The sequence below is a fragment of the Odocoileus virginianus genome, chromosome 5 (genome assembly GCF_023699985.2).
Source record: "Odocoileus virginianus isolate 20LAN1187 ecotype Illinois chromosome 5, Ovbor_1.2, whole genome shotgun sequence".
Lineage (NCBI taxonomy): Eukaryota > Metazoa > Chordata > Mammalia > Artiodactyla > Cervidae > Odocoileus > Odocoileus virginianus.
In genome coordinates, this window is record NC_069678.1 from 41,204,294 (window position 1) to 41,229,516 (window position 25,223).

Here is a 25,223-nt window from a genome sequence, read left to right on the forward strand (position 1 = left end):
ACAAAGCTTGGCAGCAAATTATGTAAAACTGGGGGTAAGAACTTTCATTTTAACCAGATTAGATGACATTCTATCCCTGAGCTGATGAGGAGTTTCCCCAAAGGAAGGGGAAATTACGAGAAAAAGGAAGGGTGTAGGGAACACTAGAGGAAAGGTGGTTCCTGAGAAGACAAAAGAAACAAAGAGATGTCCATTGCACATTTATTGGAATTTGAGTAGCAGGGGGTTTCTGATTTGAAATCACATAAGGAGTAAAATTCAGAATTAATCTGCAGGCCTTCATTGGCTTTAACTAGAGATTTTAGTTCCTACTTGTGCCATTGCTGCTGAGTTGCCATTATAGGCTTTTTTTTTTAATGCTTCCCATTTGTGTTTGACATTATATTGCTACTGGTTTGATCAGATGCGCCGAGCACCAGTCTGTTTCCAAGATGGATTTGGAAATTGCCAGTTTCGTCAACATATGAGAAATACTGATTTTGAAATCAGAGTTGTACTGGAGGATAATGCGTCAAAAAAATGAAGACTATTTTAGTATAAATAGACCCTTAAACCTCTGAGGATCTGTACTTCATTACAAAATATTTTCTTTTAACTTTGGTCAACTGAAAGCTATCTAAAGTATGTGTGCGTGTTCTTTAAAATGAACTAAAATGTGGACATTTTCCATATTGAAATGTGGTGGGCTGCACTCATTTTGAACTTCATAACCAAATGCACCCTTTAGCCTTTGATAAGCTGCTACACAATTCTGCTATTGCCAGTTTTGTTTTCTTAATGAATACAATACCACTTACTCTTCATGACTGGGCCCCGACCTAATTTTACAGCCATTTCTTTCCTTCATCTCCACCCTTTAACTTCAGTCTCGTAAAACAACAAAAACACTACCATATATACATCCCAAGCATTTCCCCCCCCCTCCCGAAGTGCCTTTCTGCTTGTTCATAATCTCCATATGAGCATATTCTCCCTACTCTCTGAGACTCAGCTTGACCAGTCATGGCTGTGAGCCTTTCATGTAGAACCCATAGTCATGTTCACACTGCATGCATCTCCTGATAGGCAGATGCTCATGCCACACTGGTTGTTAAGTGTTTTTAATATCACACTAAAAATAAGGTTAATAACTGGTATATATTAATAGCTTACTAAATACCATGCACTGTTCTGACAATTGTGAGCCAGCCCTATGTTGATCTTGTACATCTAAGAAGACAGCAGGAGCCCAGGAGTCTTGCAGGCTGTCAGTGCCCATCTCAGCACCCTTCTCTGAGATTAACTCACCCTCTGGCTCCCCACTTATAGAGACAGCCTGCCATCTCCTCACCCACCTTCACCCTGTCTTTCATGTTCCTTGCCCCAACCAAGAGTTGGGATTTGAGCCCACGTGCATTTGTGAATAGGGGCTCAGGTGGAAAGTGGAACTGATTCATGTTATGGTAGACAGCATTATCTACAGGGTTTACAATAAATCCATTTTACAGATGAGAAAACTAAGGCAATAGAGGTTCAAGCTTATCATTAGGTCACACTGTTAAATGATGAATGATGGGTGTTCAATATTTGCCTTCTCTTAATTCCTCTCAGAACCTGGTGTTATCTTTCTTCCTGTCTATATAATTATTGCTAAAACTGTTGTTTAAGTGGTCTTCAAGACCAAATCTCTGGTTGATAATTATGGCACAATATCAAGCAGCTTCTGGCATAAAGTAAGACCTCAATAAAGACTGGATATTGAGATAAGTTGGGAGAAGTAGGGAAGCTCTCTAGGTTGAAAACAAATTTTTAAGGTTTTGTTATAGATTGATATCTCTCAATCTATAGCAAAGCCCCTGACTGATAAGCTAATATTAATGTCTAAAAGCATAGAACATAGGCACCATTCTAAGCACGTTAAAACTGTTAATCACTGATTGCTCACAATCCGGTGAGGTAAGTACTGCTGTGTTTCATTGACTCCACAATGTCATTAGTGAGAAGATGTGCCGTTTTATTAACAGAAAACAATGCTGCCAATTAAACTGTGACAATGCTTTTTAGAAAATGTAGAATGCTTATGCAAAAATCTCTGTTAGGCGTTTTATTTCAATAAACCTCAGACTTCGTCAATTGTAAGACATACCATTTTGTATAGCACTAAGAATAAAAATACAAGGCTCAACAAATTGTATGACACATCCTGACTTGAGATGTTAAAATATGGAAAAAATAGCTAGAATTGATGTAATGTGATATTGAGACAAACATATCATTCTGTGCTTATATTTTAAACAAGTGAAATTAACTGGGTAAAGCATTCCTAAAACTTCACAGTCTGACCTTTATGACTCAGACCACATGATGCAGCAATTCTTAATGAACTGCTCCACCACTGTCTGTGCAATTTCCTTCAAAGTCACTGACACCCATTCTGCAAGTTCTGATGCTGGTTTTCTTAATCAGAAGGTATTTAACAGAAAGGTTTTGGTCAGCTGTTATTAAGACAATGGTCTGTGGAATGAGGGCTTCCCAGGTGGCATAGTGGTAAAGAATCTGCCTGCAATGCAGAAGACACAAAAGACATGAGTTTGATCCCTGGCTTGGGAAGATCCTCTGGAGGAGGAAATGGCAACCCACTTCAGTATTCTTGCCTGGAAAATTCTGACAGAGGGGCCTGGCGGGCTTCAGTCCATCGGGTCACAAAAAGTCAGACACTGACACCCATTCTGCACATTCTGATGCTGATGTTTCCTTGATCCAAAGATATTTAACAGAAGGATTTTGGTCAACTGTTATTAAGATGATGGCCTGTGGAATGAAATATTGAAAGATTGCTAATGTCCATTTGTGCCACCAGAAACAACCACCAAGTCCACATATGCACAAGCAATGACAGGTACATCATGACTATGGCCTGGCCACCAGCCTTTTTTAAGGCCCTAGAGATTTCAAGAATGTTAAAATGTGGATACTAGAGTCAATAAAATACAGTACCATCATCCCCATTTTATATAGGGAAGGAAATAAATGTCCAAACCGGATGGGTTACATGGAAATTAACTAGGTGGGCCACGATCTAAACCAAGGCAAGTTAGGCTTCAGAGGTCATGTCCTTAACCATTAGGTTAATTGGATTCCTGGATGGGCTCTGCCCAGGTCATCAAGTCATCCTGAAGTCATACTATGTTTCTTAATGATTTTGAGATGATATTACAGTTTACGGCTACTTAAAAATGGATAATTATTTTAATAGGCTTCTTTACCTACCGAATTTTTTGGAAAAGTAGGACAGTTTCTTCAGAGTTTGTGAAACCGCTTTTCTTGGAGGTTTTTCTTGCCGTTGATGGACAGTGTGCTGTTTCTCCTAATGTTTTCAGTTCCTGCCTTGAGTCTTTCATCCATGTTACTCATATTTTGCTGGTTTGGGCATAAAAATTTCAATCACTTCAGTTAGTTTGAAACCAGCTGTTGATGCTAGTGCCAGTTTCTTTCAGTGGAGTCCAAGAAGTTAGTATCAAGTCTGTTTCTTTGCCCATGATGGATTGTGCACCATTGAACTGAGCACTGCTCAGAGCTGTTAGAACCGGATCAGGGAACCTGGCTGCCCAGGACTATATGGTAAAGGGAGCCCACATGGAAAGGACAGAAGGACACAAAGACAGCTGGTAATGGTTGTCGAGTTGACCTTATGTTGAGCTGCGGCAGGAATGTGTGCTTGGCACACTGGTGAATCCAACTGAGAGCTGCTGGGCATTGCCTCTGGACAGGACAGGCTTGGGGAGCTAGGACAACCATAGGGGAGGAAGTGTAATCTCAGGACCTGTTGGAAATCTTGGAATGACATCAAAAGTGAAAATGGGATAGTTGGAGAAACTCCATGAAAAGACAAAGGCCTTGTAAATAGTGAAATGTGAGTCTTAATTCTTAATTTCATGAAAGCAAGTGTTCATGCTCTCAACTATATAACCAAGGAGAGTAAATGAAGCCTCTTGATTTTTAAAAGGGAAATTTCCATCCCCCTTGGGTAGGTAATGCAGTGTTCATCAAATAACAGTTTCACTTAATATCTCAGAAAAGATTTCCTTCTCCCAGTTTTCTGCTAAGTGTTCTCAGTCATTTTTACCATGAGAAGAGATTGTCACATATCACCTCTCGGTATGATTTCTTTTGGCTCTTTGAACAGTTGATTCTAGTTTAAGTCTGTACACTATGAAGCTGTGGTGCAAAGACAGTCCTTGAAGCCCAGTAACTTCTTATTTTTCCTAGAACCCTGTGGTCCTATGCTTGACTGCTGCTCTGTGTTCCTAAAGAAAAACAGTAGAGTCTGATCTCTGTGTTTTGAAGTTTTAGCAGTTGGTTAACCAGATGCTGTGATGTGCTTTGGCGCCCCCGCCAATGTAGAAGAGACAGCAACTTTTTCCATGTTCCTGACAGATTGGAAGGTGTTTTTTCAAATCCCCTGCTTCAGATCTCTCCCTGGAAAGGTTGGTTGGTTGTTCAGCCAACACCCTTGGCCTGCACACCGAGTGCAGCTTAGAAGCCTGTAAATAGTTCCTGCCACATTTGGACCCTCACAAACAAAACTTCTAAGCATTGGAAATGGAAAACTTGAGGTGGCCAGGAAAGCCAAATGAGAGCAGGCATCCAGTCTTCCAGGTAATGAATTAACGCGACTCTGCAAGAAGGAAGCTACTGTTTGTGGCTGACCTGTGTGTGGACAGTCAAAGGGAAAGCATGATCCAGGTGTTCTTTCCTCACTTTCTTAAGTGCCAAGACCTGTTGGGAGGTTTGGTTTGATTTTTTTTTTCCTAAGCAATCAAATCTTCCTTTCCCCTACCAAACTTCCATGTCCCTTAGGAGTATGAAGGACAGTAAGTTCTTTCTTAACCTGTCAAACAGTACTTAATTTGAAATCCTATAACTTAGTCTATTCAAAAGGACTTTAAAATATTTTGTAATCTCCTTTAGTCTTGTTTAAGATTTCTCCAAAGGGTGGTAATGAATCTGTAAAGCTTAGGCCAGGTGATGGTCCAAATATAAGTTAAAGAGTATGGTAAAATGTGTTGTTTGCTACTCAACATGCATCCCCCTTCTCGGAAGAAACTCATTAGCTTGAGTTTCTTTGGGAAGCTAGCAGCTCCTGTTCACAGTGATCTGGTTCAGATGGAATTAAGACCAACCCTAGCTCTAGGGTGGGTTTTTAGCAGCCTCAACAGATCCCACTCCTGTGATCCTGTGTTTGGTTTAGAGCTGTGCAGGTGACCTAAGCTGGTGCAATCCAAGAGACCTACAGAACAGGCAGATAGAATCTCCCCTACTATAAAGATGCAGGTTAAAAGCAGGTTAGCTTGTTTTGCCACTGTAAGGGGAGCCTGCCTGAGACTGGTGACAACTCAGAGGAAGCTGATTGAATCTAGATTAAGCCAAGCCCATTCATCCCTGTGGAGTGCTCAGTCACATTACCTACTACATTCCTCTTTTTTCCTCCCTTAATCAAGTTTGTGTAAGTTAGATTTTCTGTCAACTGTCAGAATTTAATACCAGGAAATGAGCATGGCAAGTTGCAGCCCCTGGATTATAGAATTGGATGAATGAAGATAGAAGAACTTCTGGGTGTTAGTGAGGATTAGGTTGGTCTGTAAAAGGAAAACTAATCTTAACGGGCCCTTTATGGACAGTTTGTGGCAGTTGCACACAGCACTTCTGTTGATACCCCATATCCAGAACTTGGCTGTATAGCCATACCTGCTTTCAAGGGAATGGGAAGAAGTCCTTCGGATTGGTAATGTGCCTAACTGAAAATTGTGGATTCTTCTTACTAAGGAGGATAATTAGATGGGTATTGGGACAATAACAGTCTTTAACACAGTCAGTTATTGGCAGTTCTTGTTTTGTGGTAAATTGTCTAATGTATACTGGGATTTTCAGCCCATGTGACTCTCTGGGTGGCAGCATTCAGGGCCTTGGATGGAAAGTTCAGGTTGTAGGAATGTAGTGGTTGCAGGTTGAAGCCTTTGTAAATTTTACAAGAGCTACTGCCTCTAAAACCAAGAAGGAATGAAATAGGGCTTTGCTACAAAAAATAGTTTCTGCCTGTGACCCAAGTCAACTGAGTGTATTCATCTGGATCCTTTGCTGAATGGAAAAGCCAGATTCCTTATAAAATTAAATTAGTTTGAGGAAAAGAAAAAAGAAGGGCAAAGTACAATAAAGAAAGATTATTACTGTTGTTTATTCGCTCAGCCATGTCTGACTCTTTTGCAACCCCATGGACTGGAGCCTGCCAGGCTCCTCTGTCCATAGGATTTCCCAGGGAAGAATACTGGAGTGGGTTGCCATTTCCTTCTCCAGGGGATCGTCCCAGTCCAGGGATCGAACCCTGGTCTGCATTGGCAGGAGGATTCTCTAGCCATCTGGGAAGCCCAAAGAAAGATTAGGACCTAGAATAAGTGTGATCTCCCATACCTCTTCTAGAATGCTCTTGTTGCACCCTCCTGACCTGTCAAAAGGCACAGCCATGCCTCTTGAACAGATGCAGCTGGTGTGCAGCCCTCCAGCAAAGGGAGCGTAGTTCCAGGTCATTCCATTGTATCTCCCCAATGGAGGCCAATATAGAGGTAGAAGCCATTAATTTACAGCTACCCCAAATCTGTGTTCTAAATGAAGCTATAAATCAGCTGGATCTCTACTTTTATTACTAACTCATGGAATTGACCAGTGTATTATCAGGGTTATCCAGAGAAGCAGAACCAATAGGTATATATGTAGAGAGAGAAACAGATTTATCAGGAACTGGCACATGTGATTATGGAGTCTGGCAAGTCCCAAGATCTACAAGGTAAGTGCTCAAGCTAAGACCCAGGAGAGCAGATGTTTCAGTTTGAGTCTGAAGGAATGTCCCTGCTCAAGGGTGGTCAGGCCAGAGGAATTCTGTCTTACCCAGGGGGTGGTCAGCCACTTGGCTCTAATCAGGCCTTCAACTGATTGGCTGAGGCCCACCCATATTAGGGAAAGTAGTCTGCTTTACTGCCTCTTCTGATTTAAATGTTAATCTCATTTCAAAATATACTTACAGAAACATCCAGAATAATGTTTTACCAAGTATCTGGGTACCCCATGACCCAATCAAGTTGATACATAAAGTTAACCATCAAAACCAGAAACACATAGATGGGAACCAGTCTGAAAACTGTCCTTGGAACCCCTTCCCCCACCACAGATGCACTCCCATTTATACCAGAGAGCAATGGTATTTAAAGCTGTGCTGTCCTATGAAAAGGCTCTCTCACAGAAACAGGGGACAAGGGGATCCTCTTAGAAAGTGAAACTGAGGCAGCCCCAGACCACCACTTCACTGCAAGATAGGGAGTCTTTGCCACTTTTGTCCATGTAATATGTGTGAGGCCTGGTAGCCACTGGATGTCCTTTGCAATTTGGAATTTTTCTGTTTTCTCTGTCCTAATATACATAGGGTGTGGCTTAACTTCTTATTTACCCACAGATCACTGAACAAAGAATCACTTGACAAGATTTGCACACTGACATGAAATATTGAACTTGGATCTAGCTTTAGTAATGAAATTTCACATGATGTCCCTTTAGAGAAGTAATGTGACCTGTGTGTGTGGAAGCCGTGGGTTGCTGTCAGGCAGCCGAAGGCTGGACCAGGCAACGTTGCTGAGTCCTTCTGTCTGGTTCTCCACATTTCCTCTGAGGGCCACTTCCCCATATCCTCAGCTGTAGAGCTGGGTTGGGATTGATGCCCGCCTTCCCATTCCATCTCAGCCACAGTCATTGGTTCAGGAATGGGCATGGAAATCCATACCAGAATGAGCCTCCAATTTTTGCTAGGACTGCTAGAACTCCATCTCTCTTCCTCACTAGCCTAACTCATGGGGATGTCACTATTTTTGCTGCCACAAGGGGACCCAGCGTGAGAAGCTAGAAGCAGAGCTAAGAGATGGATCCTGGTTATAACATTTTGCTTTCATTTTGTAGTCATTCTGGAGTGCTTCCCCCTCATTTGCAACAACAAAATTTCATAAGTGACATAGAGAATGTGAGGAAACTCAAACAAGCACCTCCTTTTAGTGGTCTTGTCTTTTCCAAGGAGCTTCCTTTCCCCTTTGTGTCATGACCTTTAAGGTCTCTGCAAAACCACAGAACTGTAGGATCTTAGAACCAAAAGGACCATAGAAATCAACTAGTCCAGGACCTCCAAAGATGCTTCAGGGGTTTAAAAAAATAAGCACGGTGATTTTTATGTGACTCATGAAAAATTTTTTTTATTTTAAAAAATATAATTATGAATCTTAGTAAAATATAACTAGCATTTTCACATTAAACTTGTGATTTAACAGGTTTCATATAATCCTTTTACTGAAGGGAAAATTGAAGCTTTGAGAGATTACTGGATGTTTTAGGGATTGCCCAGATGGTGAATGAAGGGTGAGATATATTAAATGGGGAATCTTATAACTGGAAGGGTGCCTAAAGGTTATGAAATTACCCTTGCCCACTTCCAATTTCAGAATTTCCTCCAAAGCATCTCTCACAAGTGGTCATCTAGCCTATTTTTGCATATCCCGAGGATGGAAAGCTTATCACCATTTGAGGCAACACATTCTGTTTTGGAAGTTTTGATAGAAAAATTCTCCCATGTACTGAACCAAATTCGGCCCCTTGAAATTTCTTTCCATTTGGTTCCAGTTTTTCCCTCTGAAGTTGCTCCCTGGCTTCAAATGTTTCAAGACACTTAATCCTGCCCTCTTCCACTTTTCCCTCAATACACACATCAGATCTCTTCATGAAATGTGGTTTTCTCACATTTTTTTTAAATTTAACACCCAAATGTCTTTGTTACTATTAAAGCTGGGTGGCTAGAACATGACTTAATATATATACAGTGTAGACTAAACTAGAGCTGTCCCCTGCTTTGTCCCAGATTCTATGTTTCTATTCAGGCAGCCTAAGGTCACCTTATCCACGGCTGACCATGAAGTAACAATGTCCATCTTTGTTCGCCATCATTCTGCAGTCAGTTAGCTGACTAACTGAACCTCAGTTCATGATTTGTCATTTATTGTCACTCATTTTTATTCTATCATTTCAGCCTGTTGAGATTTTTTTCCTTTTGGTCTTGATTTCTATCAGCCAATAAATCTAGGAATAACAGAGTATAAGGGTGTCCCTTGAAACTTAAAAGTAATTCAGAGTACCCCAAAATATAGTAAATATAGAAAATAATAAACATACAGAAACTAGTATCCAAGAGATTGACGTAGACTGAAAATATTAATGGATTTAGCATATATCAGTGAGAGATTAGGAGATACTTAGGGAGTTACTCAACTTTTTTAACATGATGTCCTAACCTTGCCTATCTAATGTTTCTGCTGGTCAACACCAGAGGCAGACCATTGAGTTATATTAGTTAAAGGTTTAGCTCAGCATGGGATTTCTTACCAGTTTTTCCCTGTTGTAGAAATAAATCTATCTTTGGCCCCTGGAGCCAGTCCAGGATACTGATTGAAGGAACCCACTAGTGAATTAAATAGAACTGAGTTCAAATACTAACTCTGATTTTCTAGTCCTATATCTTCTCACAAACTGCTCAGCTTCTCTGAGCCTCAGTTAACCCAGGAAACAACATGGTGCCTTCTCAGGCCAAGAATTACATAGCGTAATATATATAAAGCATCTGGCACATGGTAAACACTTACTATAAGTGGCAATGATTGTTTCTAATTCTCTTAATACACACACAAAATAATTAGAGGAGTTGAAAAATAAAAGTTGGCCCATGGAGACTGGAGCTGTCCATCATGACCTTGTGTACCTGGGTGAATCAACTTCTGTTTTAAAATACTGTCATCAGGACTCTGACAATTTGGTGAAGAAAACTCCTAACCACACAGAGGCTTTGCATGTTGGGAGGAGCCGTATGAGAGGTTCAGAAGCAGCTTTGATAAAGGAGCCAGCAGAAAGCAGCTGGAAATGTTTCCTCCACCACCGGGCAAATGAAGCACTGTCTGGAAGGACACAGAGATACCCAGCCACTAGAAGGCCACTCACTCCAAGTGTCACCTGCAGAGTCTTAGGGGACGGAGGGCTTAGGAGTGAAGAGCAAGAAGAGGAGCAGAAGGCAGGCTGTTTCTCTCCCAGTATATTTTTTCCAACCTTGGATTTGCTAGTCCACCTGAAGGCAATTCTGAATGTAAGGCAGTTGTGGGTACACATGTCTGGGCAGGCACAAGCTTCTAAGGATCATGCTTTCAAACACTGACTGGGCTTGCCAGAGTTGGGCGAGCATGGCCTCATCTGCTGTGAGGATTATTGTCAGGCAGGAGGGGTTTACATTTTTAAACCCCAGATTTTTAACACATAGGAAAACACCTGGCTTCCTACCCTGTGAAATGAATGGCTTCAGTTGGCTTCCCTTTTTTTTTAAAAGAGTGATTAGATTTAGTGCCTTTTTTCTCTTCATCAACAAATGAGCAATGGATGTCCGGATAGATATCCATCTATGGGCCCCACTCTTAGGACTCCAAAGGCTCCCAGACTTGCCACCTTCTCGGGACCCCATGACTTATAGCACCTCTCTTCCTCACTCCATCCCTTTAGCATTCGGTGCTGCCCCACTGAGACAGAAGTACCAACAGACCTTTTACTTGGAAGTTCCTAGGCTATTTAATTAGTCGTTCATCCTACATATTCAAAGGGCATGTGTATGTGTGTCTGCGTTTTGCCCTTGGCCACACTGAGTGTTGTGCTTTGCGTGGGGGTTTTCTGTTTTGTTTTTTCCCATTTACACAAGGTCACACTCAGAGTTCTTCCTCCCTGAGAGGAGGTTGCACATTCATCACTTAATCCGCCTCCCATTTCCTTCAGTTGGGATCATTCAGCCCTTCCTGAGGTGTTACCATTTTTCCATTTCTTCTTTGCTCCCTCCTTTCTTTTAATAACTCTGGGAGACAGGGAGGTACCTTGTAAAGTTAATTTCCTCAGAAGCTTTCAAAGTAAAGGCATCTCTCAGCCCAGACACCACCACCGCTCTCCACCCCTCAGCAAGAACACACACCCTTCTGCGGGGCCTTAGTCACCCTGGGCTGTGCCCGCCGCCCAGGCCCCTCCATGGCCAGCTCCGTCTCAGGGGCACAGTGAACCGCTCTGTCTACTGACTCTTTGGCCTGGGTGTGGGGAGCCCAGTTGGGAAGAGCCTCCCCCTTTATTTTCCCTGCACCTTCCTCCCGTTTTTCACTTCCCTGCTGTGCTCCCCCTTCCCCTTCACTGCTTTCAGCTTCTCTCTGGTACTTTCAGGACTTGGGGCTGGCTCTCTGCCTGTCCTGGGGATGGCATTTCCTCTTCAAAGGCCTGTGGCCGCAGCCACCCAGCTCTAAGGAGCACACGAGGCTTTGGAATCGCTGTGGCTTTTGCTGCCTGCCTACTTGGAAGGCAGGGGCAGTTGTTTAAAACACCCCTTTGGTTTCTTGGGGTGAAGCTTTTCTCAATCCTGTTTTATTTATGTGAACACGATCTGTGGCTTTTGAATGTTTGCTTTTGAATGTTTGTGTTAATGGACTAAGCTGAAAGCGTTTCCTCTTACCGGAGAGAGGGCCCCGCACAGCTGGGGGCCAGGCTGCTCAGCTCGGGCGAAAACTGTCCCAAGAGGAACAAGTCGTCAGCCAAGGCAGTCTGGAGACTCTGAGAGAAATTCATTGAGACCTGCATGGAGAGCAGCAGTCAGAGCTGGGATCCTAGACTGGGCCACAGAGCTCAAGAAAAAATCCTTTGATTAATAGGGAAGACTGGACTGGAGGCAACTAGATTTTTGCAAATACATTTTTTAAATTATGCATATATTTACCAAAACTGTGGTTTTCAAAAGCTTGGGTGTCTCATCTTTCCAGCCATATCCCCAGCCTTCTGAGTTACTCCTGGCAATATTAAGAAATCCAGCGCTTAGCTGATTCCTAAACCATCTGTCTGTAGGTGAGCTGTCATCTGAAAGTGTAGCAGAGTTTCAGCCTACTGACATGCTTCCTGTGTGTTTCCCTTCCCTTCTTCTCTCTCCCTGATACCTAAGGGCACTGCAGATGGAAACAGAAACAAAGACCCAAAGGATCCACTGAATATACGATATTTCCATATTTAATGATTGGACACCCTAGTGCTGGTGTGAGGAAAGGAGGCAGGAGAGGGGCAAGTGGCACCAGAGAGGATAGTGTGGGGGGAGGAGGGTCCTCAGATTTGCCATGAAAACCGAGGAATAGAGTAGAAAGGGCTCAGGGCTGGGATATCACCAAGGGGTAGACCCACCATCCCACCAACAACAACCCATAGCCTGTGCATCCCTGTGTCCAGTGGCCCCAGAAATCTGTAAGCCCTTGAACCAAAGGTGGGAGACTTACCTGGACAGTCTGTGTGAGGATGTGGGCATGATGAGGAGCATGTCTCCCTCCAAACAAGATGGAACTGAACAGATTTAGTTGAGAATCCTTCTAAGATCTGGGCTAAATGATGGGTCCACCAGCAGTGTTGCTTGAGTTAGTAACCTCCTTACATGCAGGGGCCAGCTGGTGCTGGAGACTGAAAAAAACTGCAGCAGAAAAGAACTGATGTGGGGCTCCACAGGAAATAGACAATTCTTGAGGCAAACTATTCCAGGGTTCCTTTATTTAAGATATGAGTTCAATGTTGGGGGACCCATCTATTCAATCTACACCCTCTCCTTGGACATCATCTTCTAACTCCTTGGTTTAGTGACCACTGAATCTCTCTTCTGACCTTCAGACCTGACCTAACTGCTTACTTGACATGACAATCACACATGCACTCAGTGTAACACATGGCTAGTTCATTCTTTTCTCCACTCCCCCCTAACCAGCTTCCCTGGGTCATCACATTCATTCAGTTGCACACACCAGAAATATCAGAATTATCTTTTTCTCTTTCCTTTTCTCTAATACTCCAACCAGCTACATGATCCTATTCATTCAGCTTTCTAGATATCTCCTTATTCTGTCCACATCTCATTCTCTCTTTGGCCACCAAACTAGTCCAAGTTAACATCTTTTCTCATCCAGCTATTACATTGGTCCTCGGACTGGTCGCTTGGCTTCTGTTCTTATCGCCTCACAGTCCATTCTCTATGGACTTAAAAGTACAAATTAAAATAATGTATCTAAAATACAATCTGATTGTATTTCTTACCTGTCCAAAACCTTTAAGTATTTTATATTGCTTTTCAGATAAAATCCAAAGTCCAAATACCAGCCTTGCTTCCTCCTTCCAGCATCATCTGTTACTAGGACAGAGACCTTGTTTTTCCATTTCATTGCTGTTCCTTCAGCACCTAGAACAATGTATAGCACAACATTGCTTTCTATAAGTATAGTTGGATGAATGAATGAATAAAGAAATGAATACACAGAATTTCTATGTATTCAAGGATAACCAAAGTAACATGCAGAGTGAGAGAAAGCCAATATTATAAATTCTCAGGAAAAATTTTCTTGTTCTAAGACTTCAGTGTATTTTTTGCTTTTGGCTGCTCTAGGTCATCATTTGGTACACAGGTTTTCTCTAGTTGCGATGCTTGGGCTTCTCTGTTGTGGAGCACAGGCTCTAGAACACTTCAGTGGTTACTGCACCTGGGCTCTCTAGTTGTATTGAGCAGGCTTAGTAGCTCCACGGCATGTGGGATCTTGGTTCCCCATCCAGGGATCGAACCCTCATTCCCTGCATTGGAAGGCAGATTCTTAACCACTGGACCACAAGGGAAGTCTTGACTTCAGTGTTTTGATCCCAGGGCTGGAATAGTAGAAAGTACTTGAGAAAGCATAGCACAAAATGCAAGTTGAATAAGATGGTCTCTGTTATTCTGCCCCATGGGGTCCCCATTCTGGATATAAGCCCCTTGCTATGCTATCTGAAAGGTTATCTATGAAGACTGTGGGAACTGAAAAGTTTACAAGGGGAAGAGAAGAAATGGCAGTTGGAAACATTAGTGTAGGGGATGGTTTTGTTTGTTCTGTTTTGGTTTTGGCTGACTAGCATCCACTTCACTCCCTAACAATACCCCAGTTTTCTTTTGAAGAAGGATCTCTTCCTGTTGGATTCATTCTACTGGGATTGTAGTTAAGAGCCTGCCTTCCCTTGAGGCCCAAGTTAAGCCAATAGATGCTTTCTCCCTAGAAGTAGACTCTTGAGCACAGAGATCAAGAAATTTAAAACATTTGCTGTGTAGAGGAGACCTTCCAGCCATACCATGCCTGCTATGAGACCACCAAGGTGGTTCCTGGGGGCCAGTCATCCCGTTAATTAGCCCAATTGTGGGCTCTCAACCATTATATAATAAACTTATTATCCATAATTTGGTCAGAGTAGTTTCTGTTGTTTGTAACTGCTAGCATGATAATGTTGGCACAAGGGAAAATTATCAAAATATAGTTCTGACATCTTCTAATGTTCTGGGCCAAAGCCATTATGTAAAGCCAAGAATAAACATCATATGCAATTTGACCTTGGGAGTGAAATTATGACTGACTTTCCTAACACGGAAATGTGTAACATTCAAATGTGAATCTTCTTAAGCTGTGCTTAGTAGCTCAGTCATGTCTGACTCTTTGTGACCCTATGGACTGTAGCCTGCCAGGCTCCTCTGTCCATGGAGATTCTCCAGGCAAGAATACTGGAGTGGGTTGCCATTCCCTTCTCCAGGGGATCTTCCAACCCAGGGATTGAACTCAGGTCTCCTGCATTGCAGGTTGATTCTTTACCATCTGAGCCACCAGGGAAGCCCTCTTAGAGATCAGTAGCTTAAAATATCACACTTCGGGTTTGTCATCTGTCTCTAAAAGAAATACATTAAAACTACTCCTTCAACTTTGTCTTTCATTGTACCCATAGTAAAAGACTAAAAGTGATCAAGTTTACTACTGGTCTGGTAAATACAAATTAAAATAAGTACCATGCTCTTGCCAATCAGTTCTGCCAAAATTTTTAAAAATGAAAAAGGAAAAAAAGCAGGCAATATCCATTGCTGATGAGAATGTGAACAAAGGGCTTTCTTTCATAGTTAGTAGAAGTACAAAGTGGTCAGTCTTTCTGCAAGGCAGTTAGGCAGTGCCTATCAAAATCCAATACAGGCATACCCTTTGACCCTGCAGTTCTACTCTTAGAAATAAAAAGAGCAATACAGGTATAAGAATGCTCAATGCAGCATTAATCTGTCCTATCAAAATATTAGAAACAACCTAAATGTTCCTTAATAGGTTGAATACATTTTGGTATAGTTTCATGATTCATTCACTAGCCATTAAGAATGTGGTTGCTATGTATGTAACAGTAGTTCACAATATTTTACTGACTGCAAAAAGCAAGTTACAGAATAATGTGAAGAGAAAAATTCTTTAAAGAAAAAAAAAGCTATACACAGACTTTATGAGCACATGTATGTGTATGTAAAGATATCTGAATGTGTACAGAAAAGATCCAGATGTGTTCGCACTACAGTTAGCGGTGGCTACATCTGACAAATGGGTAGGAGCACTGGAATGGGAGAACAGAGGAAAAGAAAGGAAGTTTGATTTTATATTTTATATAGTTTGGTATATCTGAATTTTTGTTGCCCTTCTCTTACTCTTGGGATTTAAAAAATTACTTTTTAATTTTCTAAAAACAAAAAAAAAGGAGTAAAACTGCTAACATGTAAATAAAATAATCAGACAGCAGGCAAAGTAACCTTTCCAGGGGTCAAGGGTGGGTTCTGACCCATTGGTCTGGACAACAGTCTGGTCTGTCCCAGTAGGTGGAAGCTGAGGGACTAAGCGTGCCCAGGACACAACCAAGTTTCTGTAAGAAAACCACCTAGGCAGGCCAAAGGAGCTCCTCCTGGGAGCCTTTCCCAGGCTGGGTGGAAATCAACCCCTAAAGGAGCTGGAATTGCACAGCTGGTTGTTTTCATTGGCTCTGCCCATCTTACCTTGAATACCTCCTCTTTTGTTCATGAACATTTAATATGCCATCATGTTATAGCTGCAACAAGATTCCTGTCTATCTAATGAACTTAATGATACTGACGTAGGTGTCTAACAGACAGCAATTAGAACCTGTTCTGTTCATTGAGATATCCTAACACCACCAGGTACCTGTTTTTCATGCTGCCTTGTTTGGGCAGAAAGGTTATTTATTTTTTTGTTGTATTCTACTACATTCCAAAACACGTGGTATGTGAACCACACTGTTTAAAAAAAAAAAAAACATAAAATGGGGAATGAAAGAAAAATAAGGATTAAAAACAAAGTTAACCCAATAATAAGGTGGACTTAAAGCTACATTTACCTAAACTTTTCTGTACTTATAAATTAAGGGTGGGCCTTGGTTTGACTCTGAGTTTCCTAGTTGGCAGAGCGACATGGTAAGGTATAGGATCAAAGTAACAGTTTGGTTTTCCTAAGAAATGAAAGGAAAAAGATGTCTCAGCAAGCTTGAATGTATGCATAGCTGAGAAGAAAAGAATCCTGCTACAGTCTCATGGATTTTAGAGCTGAATCCTGACTGATGGCAGTCAACTTACAGTTGTTTTCCAAGGCGACAGTAGTTTCCTTCTTTTATATGAAATAACTTACCTTGAGTCACTTGGTCCCCTTGCATTGTGGTCCCTCCTCTCCAGACAGGAGTCCTTGTCCTTTCTCTCAAAGCCATAGGCTTGGGGAAGAAAGCTATTTTGTTCAAGTTATTCTTGATTACTTCGGAACTTCCTAAAGCTCTTGTCATGTGGTTCCAAGTTTAACCATAGTCACTTCAGACATGAGTTTGTTTCCACAGTGATGTATGTCAGCAACCACAGAGTGAGCTTCTTGTATTTTTATATCAATATGATACCCTTTGTTTATTTGTTCCTCAGAGGTTTCACTTTCGCGTATGTAATGGGCTAAGGCATTCTTCAGTCATTAACTCATGCTGGGATCTCCTTTGCCTTTGTATCTCTGATGCGTCATATTCCTGACACTTGACTCCCTTGGATCTCTGAGAGACAATGCTCTGAGTTAGTGGGAGGGAGGGGGTGGGCGCCAGATGACATGATGACTTCTCCACCCTTCCCCACACAAGAACCGCCTGAGTTTGTCACTGAGTCGTTTCTGAACTCAGACTTTTGACATCCCTCAAAAAGCACATTGCCTTAAAACTACAGCAGCTACCAAAATCATCAGGGTTACATGGGCCTGGAAGACTGTAAGCTCCCATGCTGAGTTAAGCAATGGGCCCAAAAGAGTCTCCTAAATTCCAGAGCTCCATTGACCCTGCTTCCACGGAGTCTGTAGCTTGAAGTGGTCAGTGCCCCACGCATACCCCCATCCATACCTACACTATAGGAGGGTCTTGAAGGAAACATAAGCTGCAAAATAGGAACACTCCTTGGCTTGGGGCTCATTTTCCTGAGCTCCTCCATATTTTCACATACAGCTATCTGCTCAGACGTCTGACAGGAATCTCAAGCTTAACATGCACAAAAAAGAACTCCTGTTTCATGTCCCCACCCCACTCCCACTCACATACTGCTCTTCTGCTCTTCTCATCTGGAAAAGGGCACAGTTGTTCACCCAGCCACTCAATCCAAAAACTTAAGAATCATGCTTAATCCCACCTCCCCTTTCCTTCACCTTTTATATCTACTCCAAATACCCTGTTTCTACTTCCAAAATATATCTGAGTCCCTCCACTTTTCTCCATACTCATGGCCATGATCCTAGTCCAAGTTGCTGTCATCTCTTGCCTGAATGACTGAAATCACTAACTAGGATCCCTGATCTATTCTTGCTACCACTACAATCTATTACCACACAGTATGCAGGGTGACAGAATACATTGTTCCTATGCTTAAATCCCTGCAGTGACTTCGTGGTGCTCTCAGGGGGGAAACATGCTGTTGCTCCTGCCCATCTCTCCAATCACATCTCATACCACTTTTTGTGTCAGCTCTGGACACATTGACTTCTTTCTCTTCCTCAAAAAATGCCAAGTTATTTCCCATTCAGGGCCTTTGCACTCACTGTATCATTCACTTGTAATGTCTTCACTTGACTTCTTATCATTGAACTCTCACTTTGTAAATGAAGTTATTCCCAGTCTCTCTCTTAAATGACCGTCTCACTGTCTTCATAGCATTTCTTACGGTGTTAAAGTATCTTGAATATTAATTTGTTAACTTGTTTATTATTTGTTTTCTTCAAGCAGAACATAAGTTTAGTGAAGACAAGGATTTTGTCTGTTTTGTTCACAACTGTATCTTTAGTGAATATTTTTAAAATAAATAGGTGTATGAAGTAATGGACAAGCAAATTGCACAGCACATGTGTCAATTCAACTCAACATCTACTGGACATCTACTATGTGTCAGGCCCTTGCCAAAGTGCTTTAGATTAAAAAATTAAACAAGTCCTATTTCCTGCCCTTAACTCTGGAAGTCTTTCATTGGAAGAACTGATGTTGAAGCTGAAACTCCAATACTTTGGCCACCTGATGCGAAGAACTGACTCATTTGAAAAGACCCTAATGCTGAGAAAGATTGAAGGCAGGAGGAGAAGGGGACAACAGAGGATGAGAGAGTTGGATGGCATCACTGACTCAATGGACATGAGTTTGAATAAACTCCAGGAGTTGGTGATGGACAGGGAGGCCTGGCATGCTGCAGTCCATGGGGTCGCAAAGAGTTGGACACGACTGAGTGACTGAACTGAACTGAACTGAACCCTGGAAACTTTAGCCATTTTATCTAAATGCTGCCTTTCTCATATTCTTTTTCTTCCTGACTCCTTTAACATCTTATGTTTCACATTTCTTTGTCTCTCTAACTCTCCCTTTTTTTCCTGTATCCTGAGCAATTTTTTCAGATCTGTCTTCCAGTTCCCTAACTCTCCTTTTATCTGTATCTATTCTACTTTTATGTATTCACCATATTTTTAACTTTAATAATTATGTATTTTTTATTTCCAGAAGTAGTATTTGGTCCTTTCTCAATTCTTCCTGATCTTTTAGATTTTATTTATTCTTTTTCATGTTTTTGTTTCCCCCTTTTATTTATTTAAGCATTTTAAGAAATTTATATTTCATATATGATAACTGTTATAATGTCTAGTTCTATGGTTTCCACTAGTTTTCACTCATGGTAGCTTGTTTCCTAGTGGGATTTGTAATTTTAGATTGTAATCTCATGTTCAGTGGGGCTTTATCTGTTAGACTCCAGTGAGACCTGGGTGACTCTCTCTCCAGTGAAGAGGCCAGGTGCTCGGGATGTTACCAATCTGGGACCAACTTAAACTTATTTTCAGCTATAGTTCCCAGACCATGTAGGTAATACAAATTTAAACTCTAAATCTGTGATGGGGAAGTCTGTGATTTTAACATTTTATGAGCCCAGGCCAAGACAGACATTTCTTTTGTTTTTCTTCATGCAGATGGGGTTTTTTTCCCCCCTTAGTCTACGCTCGTGAGTCTCACTTTTATGCAGACATCTCACTCCAGCTTACCATCTTTTGAGGACACTATGCCTTGTCTTCTGTCCTCCATAAAGCCCCTGAAACCAAACCCCAAAGTCATGAGATAGTCAGATTTCCCAAAGCAGCAGAGTTTCAGTAGCAGTTTACCTCTCTAAATTCCAGTCCCTCTTTGTGTGGGTGTGTGTGTCCATAAGGATTTCCCTAATTTACACAAGAGTTTGGCCAGGCATTCAAAGTATATTTGTTGTATTTTATTTAGAACACCTGGGTGTTTTGTCTGCCTTATAGCAAAAAACACAATACTACCTTCCTTCTATGAGCATAGGAGAGAGATCTAGGAGACAGAAACATCCATTCATCCAATCATTGACATTTATTGAATGTGTTTTTTATGCCAGACACTAATAACCACGTACACATAAGAATGTGCTAAGGCATGCCCACAGTGATGTGAGGATACAGAAGCAAAAGAGATCAATTCTGATGGGGGATCTGGGAAGGCTTTGCAGATAAAAAGGGATTGGAGCTGGATAATAACAACAACTCCTAATTTTTATCTAGTGCTTACTCTGTACTAGACACTGTGGCAAGTACTTCCCATGTATCTTATCCTTACAACAAAGCATACAATTGGCACCATTCTTGTCATCCCAATTTTGTAACCAAAGTACAGAGAATCTGAGTAATTTGCTCAGTCATACCAGAAGTAGTTAACATTGCCTGGATATGAATTCAAGAAGTTTGAGTCCTGTTACAAGGCTTTTAGCTATTATGCTACATTGTGCCTGAACAGACAGGGATTGGGGGAGGGCATTCCATTCATACATAAAGAAAAATCACTCCAACCTCCTAGATTGTTGTGACAATTATCTGAGATACTGTAAGGACAAGCAGGTAGCACTCTGCATACCACACAATAAATACTCAATAAATGCCTACTTTCTTCCCTCTTTAACCCTGTACCATCAACTTGTCCCCAAATTCCTATAGGGATGGGGCCATCCTGTATATGAAGACATGCCCTGCCCCCAGAGAACCTAGTATTAATGGTTGATCCCTTGATGGATTCATGTATTGAATCAATATTTTAGATAGTAGCTTTGGTACTTAGGTTTGTATTGGGTTTAGTTCTCAAAGCACTTTTATGTCTGTCAGCTCAACTTATCAACACATCAATTCTTAGAGATAGGACAGACATCTAGCTTTAGTGACAAACGTGAATCCTACTGAGATGGGAATAGCTCAGTTTTGAGAAAAGGGTAAGTTCTAAGTATGTGCAACTGGATGAGAAAGAATTAGAGGAGAAGATTGTGAGTGTGGTGTCTTGGAAGGAAATGATGGTAGGAGGCCAGGTTTCTTTCCCAAATGATCTCTTTAGTTTCAACTCTGTCATCAGCCATCTGTGAGAACTTAGATAAGGGGTCCCATCTCTCAGGGTTGGCTGCCTCCTCCTTCAGCCATCACTCAGCACCTGAATACAGGTTTCCCTATCACACTCATGGTTGGTGTTCCTCATGAGACTGCAGGCTCCACGAGAGCAAAGACTCCTGATTCACTTGTAACTCCAGCATCTAACACATGTCTGACACACAGAAGGGGATCAAATAGCTAGTAAATGAATGGTGAACAAGTGATCTGGATAAAAAGGAAAAAAAAAAGAGGAGCAACAAGGCCACTGTCAGATTCAGACCTAAGGTACCAAAGAGGAAGCAAGCAGAAAACAATGAGAAGGCTGAGCCACAGAGACCATCCTGCCCATTCAATAAGCTGGGCACAGTCATGTCTGATTATGAAGCACATTAAGAGTCAGGGGGCTTCCCTAGTGTCTATAACCATAGATGTCCTTTCCATTTGTTTAGCCCAACCTTAGTTCAAAGTAGCATGGATGTAAACTTTAGCCCTGGCCTTGACCAAAGGGCCACAAACTTCACTTAGTTGAGAAAGCTCTATCAGTCAAGTGTGTATCAATGAGAGTTTACACCAGTGAGGCATTGTGGAGCACTTTGTGGACATGGCCCTGATCAGATTTCACCTGCCAAATAAGCGTCCTTTCCTTTCAGATCATCTTTCTCTCACTCTCCAAAGCCCGAGATCGAAGTCCAGCCTCTGTACTGACCTGAACATCTACATGAATTTCCGTGTGCACTTCTGGAGACAGCTGGTCCTTCCTCCTCGTCCTGTTAATTTCCTTTTCTTCTCCCTTGCCCAGGTCTTCAGCAGACCTGCCACAAACCAAGAAGCCACTGGCTGCCAGGAAACAGTCCTTTCTCTTATCTGGAGCATAGCAATACAAGGTTAGATTTGGCACAAAGAACAGGATGACTAGATCAGCAAATTAACCCCAAACTTACAAAGACAAGATGTGCTTAGCCACCATTACAAAGGGATGTCATGGTTTCTTTCCACTTGGTTAGATGGCTTACGTTAAAATCCAACAGATGTTGGGTGCAGGTAGTGTCTTTGGGGCCAACAGGACAGGAATCTAATTACACAACCCAGGAGGGAGTCAGCTAGCAGCTGCAACTCATCTCAGGTCTGAAGTGTCTCCTCACCCAACTGTGAAAATGACCTAATTGTGTACAGACAACAGCAATTGTACAGGAAAAATAATACAGCAATGCAAATATTCAAACCAAATTGGAAAAGCAAAGCAAGAAGGAGCCAGAAAACATTAGATCATTGAAACTGCAACCTGGCCAAGACAGCATCTGGGCGTGCATCCTCTGTCCAGCTTTCGTTCACATACCATCCCTAATTCTTCTTTGCATTTATAGAATCATGACTCGGTATTTGCACAAAACCTTTTGTGTGGCTGCATTCTAAAGAACAAGATTTTCTCACAGTGTCCCTCCAGCAGGGGCAGAGAATTCCCCCAGTGGAATGCTTTAATAGGCTTCCAGGTCAAAATGAGCCTTTCTCAGTCTGAAGAGATGGGTGGAGGAGTGATGCACCTTTGGCCAGCGTATATGTTTTAATTGTGTGGCCAGGGCAGGCGGTGCTCACTTTCCTTCCTCACTGGGTCATTTCCACTTTAGTTCTGAAAACAAAAAACAATTGATTAAGTAAAGAACTGAACTTTGGATCCCCTCTTTGGATCTGGACAAGAAGCGGGGGTGTTCCCACTCTTCTCCTCCTCCTTCCCCACCATATCCTAAAGCTGGTTCAAGACCACCCGAGAGTCTGTGTCTCTCCTGGCACAGTCTTATGGGTGTCTTTTTGGAGTGGCCTCCTACCCTCTTCTCAGGTGGCATAGGAGACACGACTGAGCACACACTCACCCCCTTCTGGGGCTTCCCTAGTGGCTTCCCTAGGTCACTCTCTCCTGCCTGCCAAAGCAGGAAACATTGGTTCCATCACTGCGCTGGGAAGATCCCCTGGAGAAGGAAATGGCAACCCATTCCAGTATTTTTGCCTGGGAAATCCCATGGACAGAGTAGCCTGGTGGGCTATATATGCCTGACTCGCAAAGGAGTCAGACACCACTGCACCACTAATCAACCAACCAACACCCTCCTCTATGGGGAAGTCACTGCTGGACAGGCTCTGAAGTCTGAAGCCCTGGACAGAACCCGCTCTGCCACTGCAGGACCTGGGGGCAGAACAGACTACCTCTGAAAGCTCTGGATCTCTCATGAGTTAAATGAGAATAAACAGTATTATCTGCCTCCCCTGTTTTGTCAGGCTGAAATGCTATAAAGGGCTTCTCAGAGTGCCTGGCACCTAGCAAGTATTTCAGAAATGGGAGGTTTTCTTGTTATCATCACTTGGATGTTCTTCAACCTACCCACCCCCACCCCCTCCCACCCCCTCAGCAGTCAACTGGATACCTCAGCACAAGCTCAGTGAGGAAGCAGCCAAGGACATTCAGGTTTTAGCACCTGCTGATAATAAGTCTCTCAGGTTCATGAGAATGAAACAGAGAATAGCATATACTCAGTGACAGCCACCCCCATCCCCCATCAGCAGGTGCGCCCTGGGCCTTTCCCCATGGAAAGGAGAACAAACCACCGCATAAACCCCAGTTGCCTAGTTTGTTTGGGATTGTCTTCACTTTGGTAGTGTCTCCATTTGTCAAGACATAGAAAGTCTTAAACAGCTGGGGCTCTGGGAGGAGGGAGAATCAGAGGAGAGAAGCAGGGACCTCAGACAGACAAACCCGCCTTTACCTGCATCACTCAGCGCAGCCATGCCTCCGCCCCAGCGCTCCCCAGGAGGCGCACCCAGGACTGCTCCGGGAAGCGTCACGACAGCCGGCGCGAAGGGGCGCGAATTACCTTCCTTGGCGCCCTAGGAGTCGGGAGCCAAGCGAAATAGAGTAAAAGAGGAAGAAAAAAAAAAAAGGTCCTGTATTCAAATCCCTTCGCTCCACCTTCCCAGCCGAGGCAGCTTGGGCGAGTTCATATGGTCCGTGAGGCTGGAGGATTTCGTTTGTGAACGTGGCTCATGGCAACAAGGCTTGGGAGGTTCGTGGGGAGGATGAAATGGGACCGGCCGGAGCCATGCCCGGGGGTGCAGAGGCAGAGCGGCAACGGAAGGATGTGCCCGCATCCCCCGTCCCTCCCCTAGGGCCACCCGCTTTCCTGCGGGTCGGGTGGCACCCGGCCTCCCCCGGGGACCTGACCCGGCTCGTCTTGCGAGCCGCTCTCGGGTTCCAAGAGGCCCGGGCCGCGGCCCCCGCCGCTCCGCGTGCGTCAAGCGCCGGTGCCCAGGGCTCCCGAGCCGGGAGTGGCGCGCGCCCGCGCGCAGCGGGCAGGGGCCATTGTCCTCCTGGAGGCCCGCGTCGCCCTGGCGGCTCCTCGGTCACCGAAGTGGAGCTCTGCTTAGTCACAAGCGGTACAACCCAGTTTCTGATGTTCTCAGACTCTTGCCTGCAAAGAAAAGAGGAAAATACTTAAAGAGAAGAGCTCTCGTTTATGTTTGTATTTGTTGCCATGGGGTTCAGTTCAACTGTATACAGATGTAGGGTTTTTTTTTTTTTATTAAAAAAAAACACTTTTCAAGCTGTGTACGGCAGTGGACAAAGATTACACCATGTTTGTGTTGTAATGTTGCTATGGAAGTGCATATGGTTTTATTTGGTAAAAATTTGCAGAGAAATCGAAGGAAGTCATATGTATGCTTGACAAACATGAAGTTTCAGAAGACAGGATTCCAAACACATTAGAATTAAGAAGGCTTCTGACAATAACTTGAAATCTGGAACTGGAGTGTATGGGTGCTGCTTTACCAGCAGGGACTCTGACCCAGGAAGCAAAAGTTTTAGAGTCCAAGAGTCAATGATTTGACCAGCTCTGCCGCTTGCAAGCTGTGTGAGTGAAGTGGGTGAGTTACTAAGCCTTGGCCGGCCTCTTCTTTCCTCATCTCTGTTATCAGGGAGCCATTACCCCTACCTTGCATTGCTGATATTGAGAGGAAATAACATAACAGGTCTTGAGCAATGTACACAATAACTGTTCAATAAATAAATAGTAGTCCTCCTTGGTGGCTCAAATAGTAAAGAATCTGCCTGCAATGCAGGAGACTCAGGTTCAGTCCCTGGGTCAGGAAGATCCCCTGGGGGAGGGCATGGCAACCCACTCCAGTTTTCTTGCCTGGAGAATCCCATGGGCAGAGAAGCCTTGTGGCCACTGTCCATGCAGTACAAAGAGTCAGACACAACTGAGCGACTACCATTACTGCTACTTTTCAAAGCCATCCTTGTGGAGTGGTGAGAGCAGTCCCATTAAGCTCAAAGGGTGT

At 43.0% G+C, this 25,223-nt stretch overlaps 1 long non-coding RNA gene across 1 annotated transcript; it reads right to left on the reverse strand.

The window, feature by feature from the left end:
- Positions 1-1,972: 1,972 nt before the first annotated feature.
- Positions 1,973-24,379, reverse strand: LOC110127151 (uncharacterized). The gene is made up of 8 exons (XR_002310683.2): positions 23,651-24,379; positions 21,601-22,521; positions 13,195-13,336; positions 12,393-12,580; positions 11,849-11,985; positions 11,588-11,706; positions 3,250-3,399; positions 1,973-2,790 (listed from the first exon to the last, which is right to left on the reverse strand). It is a non-coding gene; the product is annotated as an uncharacterized lncRNA (long non-coding RNA).
- Positions 24,380-25,223: the final 844 nt, after the last annotated feature.